Here is a 14,223-nt window from a genome sequence, read left to right on the forward strand (position 1 = left end):
AGTGGGCTTCAAATATATTTACTTGTATTCTACTTTTATTATTTTTTTACAAATAACTCAAGATGGTGAACATATAGTAATCAATATACCTTCCTCCTCCTATTTTTCCACAAAACAACAACCTTGCAAGGTGAGTTGGCTGAGAGAAAGTGACTAGCCCAAGGTCAACCAGCTGGCTTTCATGCCATGCTAAGGCAGGACTAGAACTCATGGTCACCTGCTTTCTCACCCGATGCCTTAACCATGGCACCAAACAAATGTGCTAGACCCACACTTTGTCCACTCCCATTCCACCTGTGGGCTGATATAGCTCTTATCTGACCATTGCCCTAACTGCAATTCTTCCTCCAATCTCCCAAGGTTATTCTCATAGCCCATTACAGTGAGCAATCAATCAACTCTGAAATGTTATATGACACTGAGAATATACTAAGATGAAGAGGTTACAAGATGTTGCTAAAAATATAAACTGCAACAATGATGCTTACTGCAATATTGGAGGTCATCGAGGGACAACGTTTGGTCCACAAGCGTCTGCTACCCTCACCCACTGAGAACCTTGTGCAATTCCTCCATGGTCAGCTAATCAGTTCCCCAGCAGGAATGGAATTGTTAGTCCTTTGCCAGTAATAAACCAAACAGTGGGGCAACAGATAACTAGAGCTCTGCAATATATCAGTGTCAGCCCACTGTGTTTGGCCAGGTCAAGAAACAGTCATGGCAGGTTTCTTTATTATTATAGCATACAATAACAGAAACTTGAAAGCCTGCTACAAATTCTGCTTCCCCATTTCATACCAAACAACATCTATGTAGGGTTGATGAAAACCAGCTAGAGTTTTTCATGCTTCCTTCTTTTTCAAAAGTAGGCAATATTTTATGAAAGTGCACCCCTCTCCATAATGGTTTGCTCATTCCTTCCCACTTCCTAAGGCCAGGTCTAGATTCCTTTACTTCATTATTAATTAATATTATTAATACATTCATAAAAAGGTAAATGTAAAGGTTCCCCCGCACAATGCGTGCTAGTCATTTCCAACTCATCTCCGTTTTAAAGCCGAAGAGCCAGTGCTTGTCCAAGGACATCTCCGTGGTCATGTAGCCTGCATGACTAGACGCCAAAGGCGCACGGAACGCTGTTACCTTCCCACCGTAGTGGTCCCTATTTTTCTACTTGCATTTTTATGTGCTTTCAAACTGCTAGGTTGGCAGAAGCTGGGATAAGTAACAGGCGCTTACTCTGTTACGCGGCACTCGGGATTCGACCCGTCAAAACTGCCGACCTTCTGATCGACAAGCTCAGTGTCCTAACCCACTGAGCCACCGCGTCCCTAATACATTCATACTGGCTGGGATATTCTGGGAGTTGAAGTCTGCCCAGCTTAAAGTTTTGAAGGCTGAGAAGCACTTGAATTATGTGTTAAGATGTCACTCACTTACATCATATGAAATTAGTAGGAGGAACATTTTATATAATCTGAAAACAAGGCGTTTACTTATCATTTGAAAGAATGATCTTGACTTCCCGTTCCCATTGTCCTTATAAAAAAAGGTCTTCATCAGTTTTCCTTTACAGTCATGGCAGTTTTAAAATAATGGCAAAGACGGCCTCATTGAATATAAAATGGAAAGAGCAGGCAATATTTGTGGTGTGTGTGTGTTAGGAGTGAGTGTATTTTTGTAATGCAAGTATTTTCATCTTTGTTTTCAGTCTAAGCTGCAAATGGAAGGGAGGCAGGGACAAACTACACCCGAAAATCACCATTTTACTCCCAAATTTTGATGTCCAAGGATTTGGGGAGCTGCCACAGAGATGAGCACCATCCTCTAGAATGGGACGTGACTGGACAAGGAAACCTTTACCTTTTCTTTAAAACAGAACAGGAAACTGAATACAGTTAAGAGGCTCCAGCTAATCCCTCCCTGGTCCAGGGGTCCTTTCTACTGAGGTATCTACTGCACCTGCCTGAACAGAAACATTAGGAGTCTCAATGAGGTTGAGGGGCTGGACAGAGTTTATTTTTTTTATTTATCAAATTTATATCTCACCTGAAAAGTGACTTTGGGAGGCTCACAGTTAAAAACGTAAATGTAGAAAATATTAAAAACGTTAAATACAGAGGCAAGAAGCAAAAAAGTAAGAGCACTTTAGAACTTGGGTTTTCCTAACATCAGGCAAGATCAAAATTGGAACTTTGGAACTGCTATGGGGCTACACAAAGTGGTCCTTCCACTAGATGAACCTGAACTGGTAAAGGACTCTTTTCTCCTGTTGTACCAATTACAAGGGAAACGTACACAATTCTACTCTGCTGAGGAAATGTGGAGCTCATATTTTGCCCTCTGGACAAAATTATGTACCTCACATGACCTCACCGAGGATTGCTCTGTCCAGTTACCTGACAGAAAACCCCCCTGCTTGAGATTTGCTTCCGAATACGCACAGGTAGAATTGCACTGTAAACACAGCAAGCATCAATATGAAAGAAGTAGAAAGTTAAGGTAGTCCCTTGGTATTTAAACATTTTCCTTATTACTATACGGCTGTATGATTATTTTGGATCTATTTCTTTATGATTTATTTATAACTCACATATTCAAAGCAGCCAACTGCTTGATAAACTAAACATCTGCTTTTGTATTATTTATGGTTTAAGTAAAAGTATTTCAGTAAGAGACACTTGCCAAGATTGGCTTGGAATATCCCTTGGGGTTGAGGTTCACATATTTCTCAAAGATCATAAAAGTTTTATGTATGGAATCATTCAAATATTTAAGAAAGTATTGTTAGCTTGTGGCGTCTGGCTTTCTATCTGTTCCTGTCTTTGTATTGTAGTGCAATAAATACACTGGTTCAACTATGTTAACTAAACTCAATTAGCCGAGTTAAATTTTTTGACATCTTCTATTTTTTTTTTAGTCCTTCAACTTTTTTGTAATTACAATTGCATATATTGGAGTGACATATTTAATTTATATCCTACTTCTCTAGAAGTAAAAAACAAACAAACCCTGGCTTATAAGAACAGAGGATATAATACTGTGCAAAAATTATATCTGAAAAAAACCCCACATACTGTACTGCTGTGCTCTTCACTCCCAATCTCCATAGCGTATGATACCGTACTACGATCAACAGCATTTTTTTTTATTTTTATTAAATTTATTATTTAAAAACATTGGACACAGTACCAGCGAGCTGACAAACCTTTTTGTCTACAATGTTTAAATATATATATATACATGTATATATGTACATCAAAAATACACTTAAATACACTTAGATTACAAATCGGTGAAATACCACAATATTTAAAACAGTGAGCTAGTCTGTAAAACCTAATAGAGACCTTTCTTTTTATCCATCCAAAGATACAATTTGTTCCAAATTCTATAATAGTCTGATTGATCTTTATTCTTTAATTCCAAAGTTAATTTGTCCATTTCAGCGCAATCCCAAATTTTCCTAATAACCTCTTTTTGTCCTGGGATCTCATTCTTTTTCCATTTTTGCGCAAATGATATTCTAGCTGCTGTGATAATATGGATCGTTAAGTATAGCACATCTTTAGGATATTTCTCTTTCGTGATTCCCAACAAGAAAAGTTCTGGACTAAACTCCAGATCTTGTTTCAAAATTTCTTTCAGCCAAATCCAAATCATTCTCCAAAATTTTTGTGTTTTACTGCAAGACCACCACGTGTGGAAGTATGTGCCTATCTCTTCAGAACACTTCCAACATTTGGGAGATGCTGTTGTGTACATTTTTGCTAAGCGGGCTGGGGGAAGATGCCATCGGTAAAACATTTTAAATAAATTTTCTTTATACGATGAGGCCAGTGTTATCCTTTTATTCCTATCCCAAATTGTTTGCCAAGTATCTAGGTCGATGTTATGTCCTAAATTGTTAGCCCAGGTCAACATGGGGTCTTTCACTTGCTCTTCAAACAGCTTATATCCCAAAAGTAATTTATAAAAATTCCTTATTTGTTTAGAGTCCGGTCCCAATAATATTTTGTCCAATGCTGTTTCAGAGGTATATATCCCCCATTCATTTTTATCCTTCCTAAATCTCGATTGGATTTGTAAGTAGGCCCACCAATCGAGTTTTATACCTTGTGATTCTAGTTCATTCCTAAGTTTCAATTCCCCCTCCTCATTCAGAATATCCTTGTATGAGATTATGTTACCCAAATCAAACAGATTTGGGTAAACTATCGCTTCAAGGGTGGATAGCCAGACCGGTATTTTGGTGTAATTGTGAGATCTAATTTTTTTCCAAGTATTGAGTAGCGCTTGACTGATCCGGTGTCTTTGAAAATGCGAGAAAAGACCTTGTTTCTCCGTCCATAGGAAAGCATGCCAGCCATATTGCAAATCGTGACCCTCTAAAGTTAATAGTCTTCTATTTCTCAAGATTACCCATTCTCTAATCCAGCTCAGGGCCGCGGCGTGGTAATATAATTCCCAGTCTGGCAATCCAAAACCCCCATTTTCCTTCGTGTCTTGTAAATATTTCAATTTAATTCTTGGTTTTTTCCCCTGCCAAATAAAATTTAGTGATAATTTATCCAAATTTCGAAAAAATTTAGAGTCGAGTTGAATTGGGATATTCTGAAACAGAAACAGGATTTTAGGCAGAATATTCATCTTAATGACAGCAATTCTTCCCAATAATGAGAGTTTTAGGTTTCCCCATCTTTCCAGGTCACCTTTTATTTGGTTCACTACATTATCATAATTATCCTTTTTGAGTGAAGTGCATCTAGCCGTAATGTTAATCCCTAGATATTTTATTTTCTTGACTATTTCTATATCCGTGATTTCGGCCAGATTACCTTTTTGTTTATTGGTCATATTTTTAACAATCATCTTGGTCTTATTTCTATTTATTCGCAGTCCGGCAACCTCACCATATTTAGATAATTCTTCCAATAGCTTTGGTCCCGTCTGACATGGATCCTCCATAATAAAAACTAGATCGTCCGCGAAAGCTTGCAATTTAAAGGTTTCCTTTTTAATGGTTAATCCTTTTATCTTTGGGTCATTTCTTATAGTTCTCGTTAATACTTCAAGAGTCAATATAAACAGCAACGGTGATAAGGGGCAGCCTTGCCGTGTTCCCTTTTGAATTTGAAACTTGCTAGATGCTTCCCCATTAATAATTATTTTTGCTTCCTGATTGTCATAAATTGCCCTAATTATATTTATAAATTTTTCTCCCATATTCATAAAGCTAAGCTGTTGGCACAAAAAAGACCATTTAACATTGTCAAATGCCTTTTGGGCGTCTAAGAAAAGTAATGCCATCTGTTGTTCGCTATGTAATTCATAGTACTCCAATGTATCTAATATTATTCTAATGTTGTGCTTAGTGTGTCTCTTAGCGAGAAAACCATTTTGATCTGCGTGTATGAAATCATTCAGAAATCGTTTCAATCGTTCCGCTATAATTGATGTAAATATCTTGTAGTCCGAGTTAAGAAGTGATATGGGTCTGTAATTTTGGATTAATGTATGGTCTGTGTTATCTTTCGGAATAAGGGTTATGTTTGCCTCTAGCCAAGATTTAGGCGTCCTTGCGCCTTCTAATACTGCGTTAAATACCTCCACTAGGGGTTGAGCTAGGATATTTTGTAATTCTTTATAAATCTCTGATGGAAGACCGTCGGGTCCCGATGCTTTATTATTCTTTTGTGCATTAATAGCTTTTATCACCTCAGATAGTCGAATTTCCTCGTTTAACATATTTCTGGTATCTTCTGTGACCTTAGGTAGTTTGGCTCTTTGAAAATATTCCTCCATTTTCTCCACACTTGCCTGGCTATCTTCTTTATATAAACGTTCATAAAATTCCTGGGCTATAATTTTTTTTTTTCCTCCTGGTGGAATATTCTCCCTTCCTCATCTCGTAGTTCGTGAATCCAGTTTTTCCCCTTTTGTTTTCCCAATTTGTATGCGAGCCACCGGCCCGGTTTATTTGCATTTTCAAAAAAATTTTGTTTCGTGTTTCTCAATTGTTGTGCCAATTTCTCTTTGTCTAGGATGTTAAGTTTGTGTTTAATCAGATCCATAGATTGCTTGATATTCTCTTTTTGTGGATCTTGTTGGAGTGTAACTTCTAAGCTCTTATATTCCTCTTCTAATCTTTCCCGTTGTTGTCTTTTCCCCTTATTTTTATATACCATATATGCCCTCGCTACCCCTCTCATCATTGCCTTAGCTGTATCCCAATTGTTTTGTACTGAGGTGTCTATAGCTTTATTTTCCTTAAAGAAAAAACTTAGTTCTCTCTCCATCTTAGATTTGAATTCGTCTTCTTTTAAAATTGCTCTTTGAAGCGTCCATCTGGATATTTTTTTGGAACCTTTCCAGATAAGTTTAATAGGATTGTGATCTGCCCAAGTACCTGTCGCTATATGTACCTCGTCTATTTCTGAACTAATTTCTTTCGTCATCCATACCATGTCTATTCTAGACCATGAGTTATGTCGGTTGGAGTAATATGTATATTGTCTAGCCTTACGATTTCTTTCCCTCCAGACATCTTGGATATTTAGTTCCTCAGCCAAGTTAAGAAAAGATCTCGGTAGAGTTCTTCTCTTCTTTTTCCTAAGCGTCTTTCCCATATAATCCAAATTTATATCTAGGATAGCATTAAAATCTCCTATTAAACAAATCTCCTCATAATCAATGCTACATATCTTATTGTGAAGTGTTTTGAAAAATTGTTCTTGGTTATGGTTTGGGGCATATATCTCTACCATCATGACCTTCCTGTGATTTATTATAACCTCGACTATCAGTATTCTACCCTCTTTATCGTTATAAATTTGTTTTGCAGTCAATTTTGGGTTTACATATAGTGCCACTCCTCTCTTTTTCTTGTGTCGGTCTAAGGAAACGAATAGGTTCCCTATTCTTGGTTGTACTAACAAATATTTTTGTTGTTCCTTTATATGGACTTCTTGTATTGCCACGATATCCAATTGTTGGTGAATAAGCCTATTAAAAAATTTCCGCCTTTTCACTGGCGAATTCAATCCATTAATATTCACAGACATAATACTACACTCACCTCCCTTCATCTTACTTATTTCTGGTTTTTGTGGATCTCGTGATTCGGGGCTCTCTCTCTTCCTTGTCTCTAGTTCCATGTTTCTCTGTTAACTCACCGGATTTGTTCCTTCTATCCTCTGTAGCTAAGATCTTCCCATCCATTGCCACACGTATTGTATCTCTTTCTCTTACCTCCCTTCCATCTTGATCTTCTAAATCTACTTCCTCTTGGCTATGGAAGTGGCGTTTGTAAAAATCTTCTGCCTTCTCTATCGTGTCTAGTCTATGCCTTCTATCCTGCCACGTAACTAGAATACCCTCTGGAGTTAGCCATCTAAAGTTTACATTTTCTCTTATTAGTTTGGATGTTAAGAATTGATAGCCGCGTCTCAGATCCCTCATCCTTTTAGGTATCTGTTTAAGGATGGTGATTGGTTGGCCCCGAAATTCTAATGGTTCCTCTCTAGATCTATGCAGAAGCTCATCCCGAATTGATTTTTTAACTAACCTTACATGTACTTCTTTTGGGAGGTTGTGCCTTCTCGCATAATTAGTTTGGACCCTGTATGTTTCATCAATTTCCGCCAGCATTTCCTCCTTCCCTACACCGAGTGCCTTTGCCATCAGTTCTGCCATCATGACCAACAGATCTTCCCCTCTTTTTTCTTGAACGTTCTGGAAGCGTAGATAATGAGCAGCCTTTTCTGCTTCCAGAAAAATGACTGTTGTTTCTAATTCCTTATTAGCCTGAAGGAGTGTTTCATTTAAATCATCTACTCTCTTTTCCTCTTTTTCCATTCTAGCTTCCATATCTTGAAGTCTTTGTTCATTTTTGACTAATTGCTGTTGAATCCCTTCAAATTTATCATCTATCGCTTGGATTTTCCCCTTTAATTCACCAGTGTCGTTTCTTATTTGGCCTATTTCTCTCTTCATCTCCTCGTGGTTTTTGGCCATTGCCTCGTGTAGGTTTTGCAAAAGGGCATGTAAATCTTTAAAGGAATTCGAGTTAGATCTTTCCCTTTGCAGCATATCCTCTATAGATTTCTGATTGGAGGGACTTGAGGCCATCCCCTGTCCCTGTGCTGCCGCCTTTTTGCCAGCGCTAGGCTTAGTTGCTCCCGAGATACTTGTCATGTTTCCCCAATTATAACAGCGTTTTATCAATGTGTAATACCCTGAGTCTTATATAAACCTTTTAACTCTATGACAAAAGATATATAAAACAGTTACCACCAGATACTTATTACCAACTAAGCAATTTATATAATAGAATTCTATAGTATGAATATATTCAAAGTCACGTTCTTCTTCTTCTTTTTTTTTTCCCTGTTTCCGGCGCAGAAATTGGCACCTTTTCCGTCTTCCTCTGCTGTCAAAGACCAGTAGGTGTCCCACTAAACAAACCTCCAGTTACTAAATTGCTATATCAAATGGCCGCCCGTGACAAGTAGAGTAGAATTTCAAAAGTTTCAAAAGTTCACAAATTCAAAATTTACCAGGATAGACCAGACTAGACCAAGCTGATCGCTTTCCACGCCCGACAATCCAGAGTTCAGTCTCTAAGGCTCCAAAGCTCAGACTTTGACCTGTTGTAGCTTTTCTCCAGCTAGAATACAGTCATATAGTCTTCGGCTTTCTGTCCCTTGCTGTTTTTGCCAAACGCCTCCCTCAAGACTTCTATCGCCGCTTATTCCCTCTCCGTGAGGCTCCCACTTCGAACCAGTACCTCTTTCACAAGCGCTTCCTATTTAATATTCGGATACACTCTCCGTCAGCTCCGCTCTACCGTTGTCCCGCTGCTTACGTGCTAGCTCCGTCCCTCTGTCAGAACTTCATGTCGGCCATTACTGGCCTCCTTCTCCCCGGTTCGCTCGCATCCGACTTTCTCCGGATCTTCAACATGAACTGCCGCTCATGAAGGTTCTCCGGGCTGCCTGCAACTTCGGATGTCCCTACAGGACCTCCTGAAGCTCCGAAAAGCCCCCGCGAACACTGGGTGAGAGGTTGTGCGAGGAGAGAGCTCCGTTCACACAGCCGCCCGCTCTGACAGTTGGCTCCGCCCCCCAATCAACAGCATTTAAAGCCATTAGAGCGAACAAGGCCCATCCTAGTTCTACCAAAGAAAATCAACGAATGCAACCAATGCTGTCTTGGTACTGTATCCTGGCTTGAAACTGGAATGAAATAGATCCAAATAATCACTTTCCTCTAGAATCCTCTGACATTGATGCCCAATTATCTTAACAATCTTCCCCCAAAAAGAAAAACTTGTAGACTGGACAGACGTCGTTGCTGAAGCCAATTATGAGTTCTTGAGAAGTCAGTCTTCATAGCCAAAGAAATCACCCCCTTTCTCAAAGAAACCTTTCTGGATAGTTTTCCATGGCTACAAACCAGACATAACACAAAAAAGCTAGATGAGATACAGTATACATCTGGTGTGTGATGCATACTTTAAAATAAGACACAACTCCTTGAATTTTATACAGAGGGGAGGTAGCTCCCACCTGGAGGAAAGTATTAGGGGAAAGATAATGCTCTTATTTCTACATCCACAACAAATATGTCAGAGACAATGATATGGAAAATGCATTATCTATCAGGGCCACAAGTTAATTTATGCAATGATGTATTCAGATCTCTGCCCTGGGAAACGTGTGTATGTGTGTGTGAGTGTGGTGTGTGTGAGTGTATATAATGTATTCAGAGCTCTGCCCTGGGAAGTGTCTGTGTACACACACACACACACACACACACACACACACATATATTCACTGTTAGAAGCACTGAGGTGCTTCCAGGGTTGAAATGATTAGCTGGTGGCATCCTTGTTGCCCTGGGGACACCTAGTTGGGGACTCCTTTCATGTCCCTGGCAGGAGCTGGATTGAAGAAGATATCTCAACCCTTCCTCACAGCAGCTCTTGGTTCCCGAGTTTGCTAATCTCATGCCAAGCATTCCAACCACTTTAGCCATATGCTCCTGAGCCACCATACTCCATGTAGAATTGAGCAAAGTAAAACTGAATGACAAAAGGGGGATAGAAACAGCAATAGCATTTAGACATTTCACAGTGCTTCACAGCCCTCTCTAAGTGGTTTACAGAGTCAGCATATTGTCCCCAACAATCTGGATCTTCATTTTATCGACCTTGGAAGGATGGAAGGCTGAGCCAGTGAGAATTGAACTGCTGGCAGCCGGCAGTCAGCAGAAGTAGCCTGCAGTACTGCATTATAACCAGTGCACCACCACAGCTAAGGCAAAAGGATGCCTTGACCACTTCCTTCTTCATTTATTTGCCCAGTGAAATAACTCCTTTCAGATGTGGTTCACTAAAATACAATACCATTAACAAAATACTTCAGAAATTGTTGTATATTAATAATTAGATGTCTTCTTGCTGCTTATGTCAGACATCAAGTATTGGGATAAAAGAGAAGGCACTGTTTAAAAGTTGACAATAACTCTTACTCCTCAAAGATGTATTCCTATTAATAATCAATTTTTCCATATTAATTTTCACCTGTTTTGATACAACAAATAAGACATATTTTTCTTTAAATTTCAATTTTTTTCCTGGGTTCTAAAAACATCAACCCATCAAAATTAATTTAAATTTTTGCATTTTACAATGTTTCCTATTTATGATCTGAAGATTGCTGCTGATGAAATAATCAGTCCCTTGATGCCTTTGACTGTAAACATACTCTAATCTCTCTCATTTCATTATCTTTTTGTTCCCAAATGCCAACTCTTTTCGCTTTATTACTTCTGCAGATGGCAAGGATCAAATAATGTCTGGAAAGAGATAAAATGCTGACTTGTTACATTTTAAGCTTGTGAAATTGGTTTTCGGCAAGAGCTTCTGGGCTCGTTTCTTCTAGCAAATGTCATCTGCCTTTTTCTAATTAGCTGTAATTGGTTTCAAAGCTCTTAAGGTATTTATCACATTTGGGGGACTAATAGAACACGCCTAGGGGAATGTGCCTTGTACAAATGTGTCAAATGACATTTTTTTCCTGTTTCTGTAGCCCAGATTTCTCTTTCTTTTCCCCTAAGGGAATCAATTCTTTTTATCAAAAAAGAAACTTTTTCTGGCACCCAAAGAAAACAAAGGATTTATAGAGACCTTTCTGTAGGAGGTTAAATTCTGTATTTTTTTTGAATGTAGTGTTTTTCCAAATACATTAAAAAGTATCTTAAAATGAATTTGAAGCTGGAAAGAGGATAATGGTGGTGAAAAAAACCAAGATATTGAGGCGCTGGAAAGTGTGCAGAGAAGAACAACAAAGATGATAAAGAGTCTGGAAGCTAAATCATATGATGTACAGTTGAGGGACCTAGGGATGTCTAGCCCAATGAAGAGAAGGATTGAGGAGGAACATGATAACTGTGTTCCAGTACTTGAGGGGCTTCAGAGAGAAGGAAAGGATTGACTTATTCTCCAAGCATCAGGGGGCAGGACAAGAATGGGTAAGAGAGAGAGATCCAACCTAGAAGAAGAAATTTTATGATAGTGAGAACAATTAATGGAATAGCTTGCTGTTTAGAGTTGTGGGCGTTCCATCACCAGAGGTTTTCAAAAATAGACTGGACAATCATTGGACTGGGATAGGGTAGGGCCTTGGACTAGAACAGGGGTGGGCAACCTCAGTTCTTTTATGACTCATGGACTTCAACTCCCAGAATTCCTGAGTCAGCTGACTCAGGAATTCTGGGAATTGAAGTCCATGAGTCATAAAAGAGCTGAGGTTGCCTACCCCTGGACTTGAAGATCTCTGAGGCACATTCCTTCCCTATGATTCTATGTTCTAAATAAAGTTTGATCTTGAGTCTGCTTCCTGAATTATGCAGTAGGAGGTTTCTGAAAGTGGATGAAATGAATGAAAACTAGTTAGAAAATATACACCTCAATCTTCATAGAGCAAATGGGTTCCAAATTGGTGTATCTTAATGCATATTACACAAACATGTATATTTTATAGTATAATTTAGTATTACACATACTATAGTGCTATACTATACATTATAATACATTTTATTACTATTGTTGTTAACTACAATAAACTGCAGAGATACTTTTCCCCCTTACTAAAGAAAATTCTACGGGCAAAATATCTGTACAGAATGACTGTTCTCTGTGACAAAAGGAAAGCCTACTGTTGTTTTTCCACTATAAAAAGAATTGGGGAACAATCTAGGAGTAGATTGGGGGGTCTCCCATTTTCCTAACCTATTTCTTTTTTAAGAAAAGGTTTACAAATACGGAACCATTATATTTATATTAAGAAATAAAAGGAAATGTATTTTGCTATAATCTTCAAATGCAACCTCTCCCAGTCTGGTATGCTGGCTAACATTTCCATCATTCTATGCGGGGGTCCCTTGAGCAATTTAATATAAAGTTTAATACTGTAATACATTTTAACATTGTTTAAATAACCAACAAATAAGTAAAGCAGATTAGTTTAAGATTTAAAACCCACAGACCTGTAAGTATTTTCTTAGATATCTTGGAAACACTTATTTCCTGGACATCCTGGAAAACTAAACATCAGCCCTGGTTAGTTTTTGGAAAAAAGACCACCAGGAAAATCCCTGATTCTGAACTACAGTTGAATTTTTGGAGAAAAAAATCCAAGAAAGCAGCAATGATGAACCATTGCTAGAAATCAAGCACAACTCAAAAAAGACTGTACATAAATTGATTTACGAAAGAAAGATTCCATATTTTCCCCATTTTCATTACCCCTACTGACTTTATTTACATCACAATAATTAAAATCATTGATTTCTGCCATCATGGAAATCCTGGTGTAGGTTTAAGTGCCAGCGCATTTACAACATTGTAAATACACTGACCTCTGGTGGCTATTGTAAGAGAAGCACGTTAGTCTATTCAGAACTGGTTTAATAAGGTACATGTAATGCATTTCCATGCAACCTATATCTGCATAATGATCCTGTGTCCCCCCCACCCACCCAAATTCAAACTGAAATCTGTATCAGTCAAGACACTTGGTGTGACTGATAAAAGTGAGCTGTAATTCACAAAAATCCATGCCTTTAGCCATATTTATTAGTTGGAAAAGTTTCCTTCTGATTTTTTGGCTTCTAGTGACAAATCTGTGCGCTTGTCACATTATGTTATTCATAAACAATAATTACATATAAGTAATTATTGTTAAGCATTAACAATACTTCAAAATTTATAAACAAAATATACAAATACCAACAAATATACAAATACCAACAAAGAAGAAAAATAACAGCTCTCAAAAGAAACCAGCATGGCTGCATAAAGAACTCTCTGATAAATTGAAAGATAAAAAGGACAAGTATAAGAAGTGGAAAGAGGGGGACATAATTAAGGCAGAATATCAGCAAACAGCCTGTGCCTGCAAAGATGAAGTGAGGGAAGCTAAGGCTCAAAATGAACTAAGGCTTGCGACCAAAGTCAAAAATAACAACAAAAAAAAGCTTCTTTCAACATATAAGAAACAAGAAAAAAGTTAAGGAAATGCTTGGTCCATTAGTGGGGGAAAGTGGCAAGAAGGTGACAAGCAATAGGGAGAAAGCAGAACTATTTAATTCGTTTTTTGCATCTGTCTTTACACAAAGGGAAAAAACAGTCCAACCTACCCAAACCAGTGCCATAAAAAACAGAATAGAAACGCAAGTTAAGATAGGCAAGAAAATGGTAAGTGAGCACCTGTCCAGCCTAGACGACTTCAAATCACCAGGACCAGATGGATTACACCCCAAGGTCCTCAAGGAACTGGCAGACGTGATCTCAGAACCACTGAATTATATTTTTCAAAGATCCTGGAGCACTGGGGAACTGCCAGAGGACTGGAAAAGAGCTGATGTAGTTCCCATCTTCAAAAAAGGGGAAAAAATAGATCCAGGAAACTACAGACCTATCAGCGTGACCTCAATACCTGGGAAGATTCTGGAAAAGATAATCAAACAACAAATAAGCGAACACCTTGATGCAAACAAAGTTATCACTAAAAGCCAACATGGGTTTGTCAAAAACAGATCATGCCAGACAAATCTTATTACATTCTTTGACCAAGTGACAAAATTAGTGGACCAGAGGAATGCTGTAGATATAATTTACTTGGACTTCAGTAAGGCATTTGATAAAGTAGATCACAA

Source organism: Vipera ursinii (genome assembly GCF_947247035.1).
Source record: "Vipera ursinii genome assembly, chromosome: 2".
Lineage (NCBI taxonomy): Eukaryota > Metazoa > Chordata > Lepidosauria > Squamata > Viperidae > Vipera > Vipera ursinii.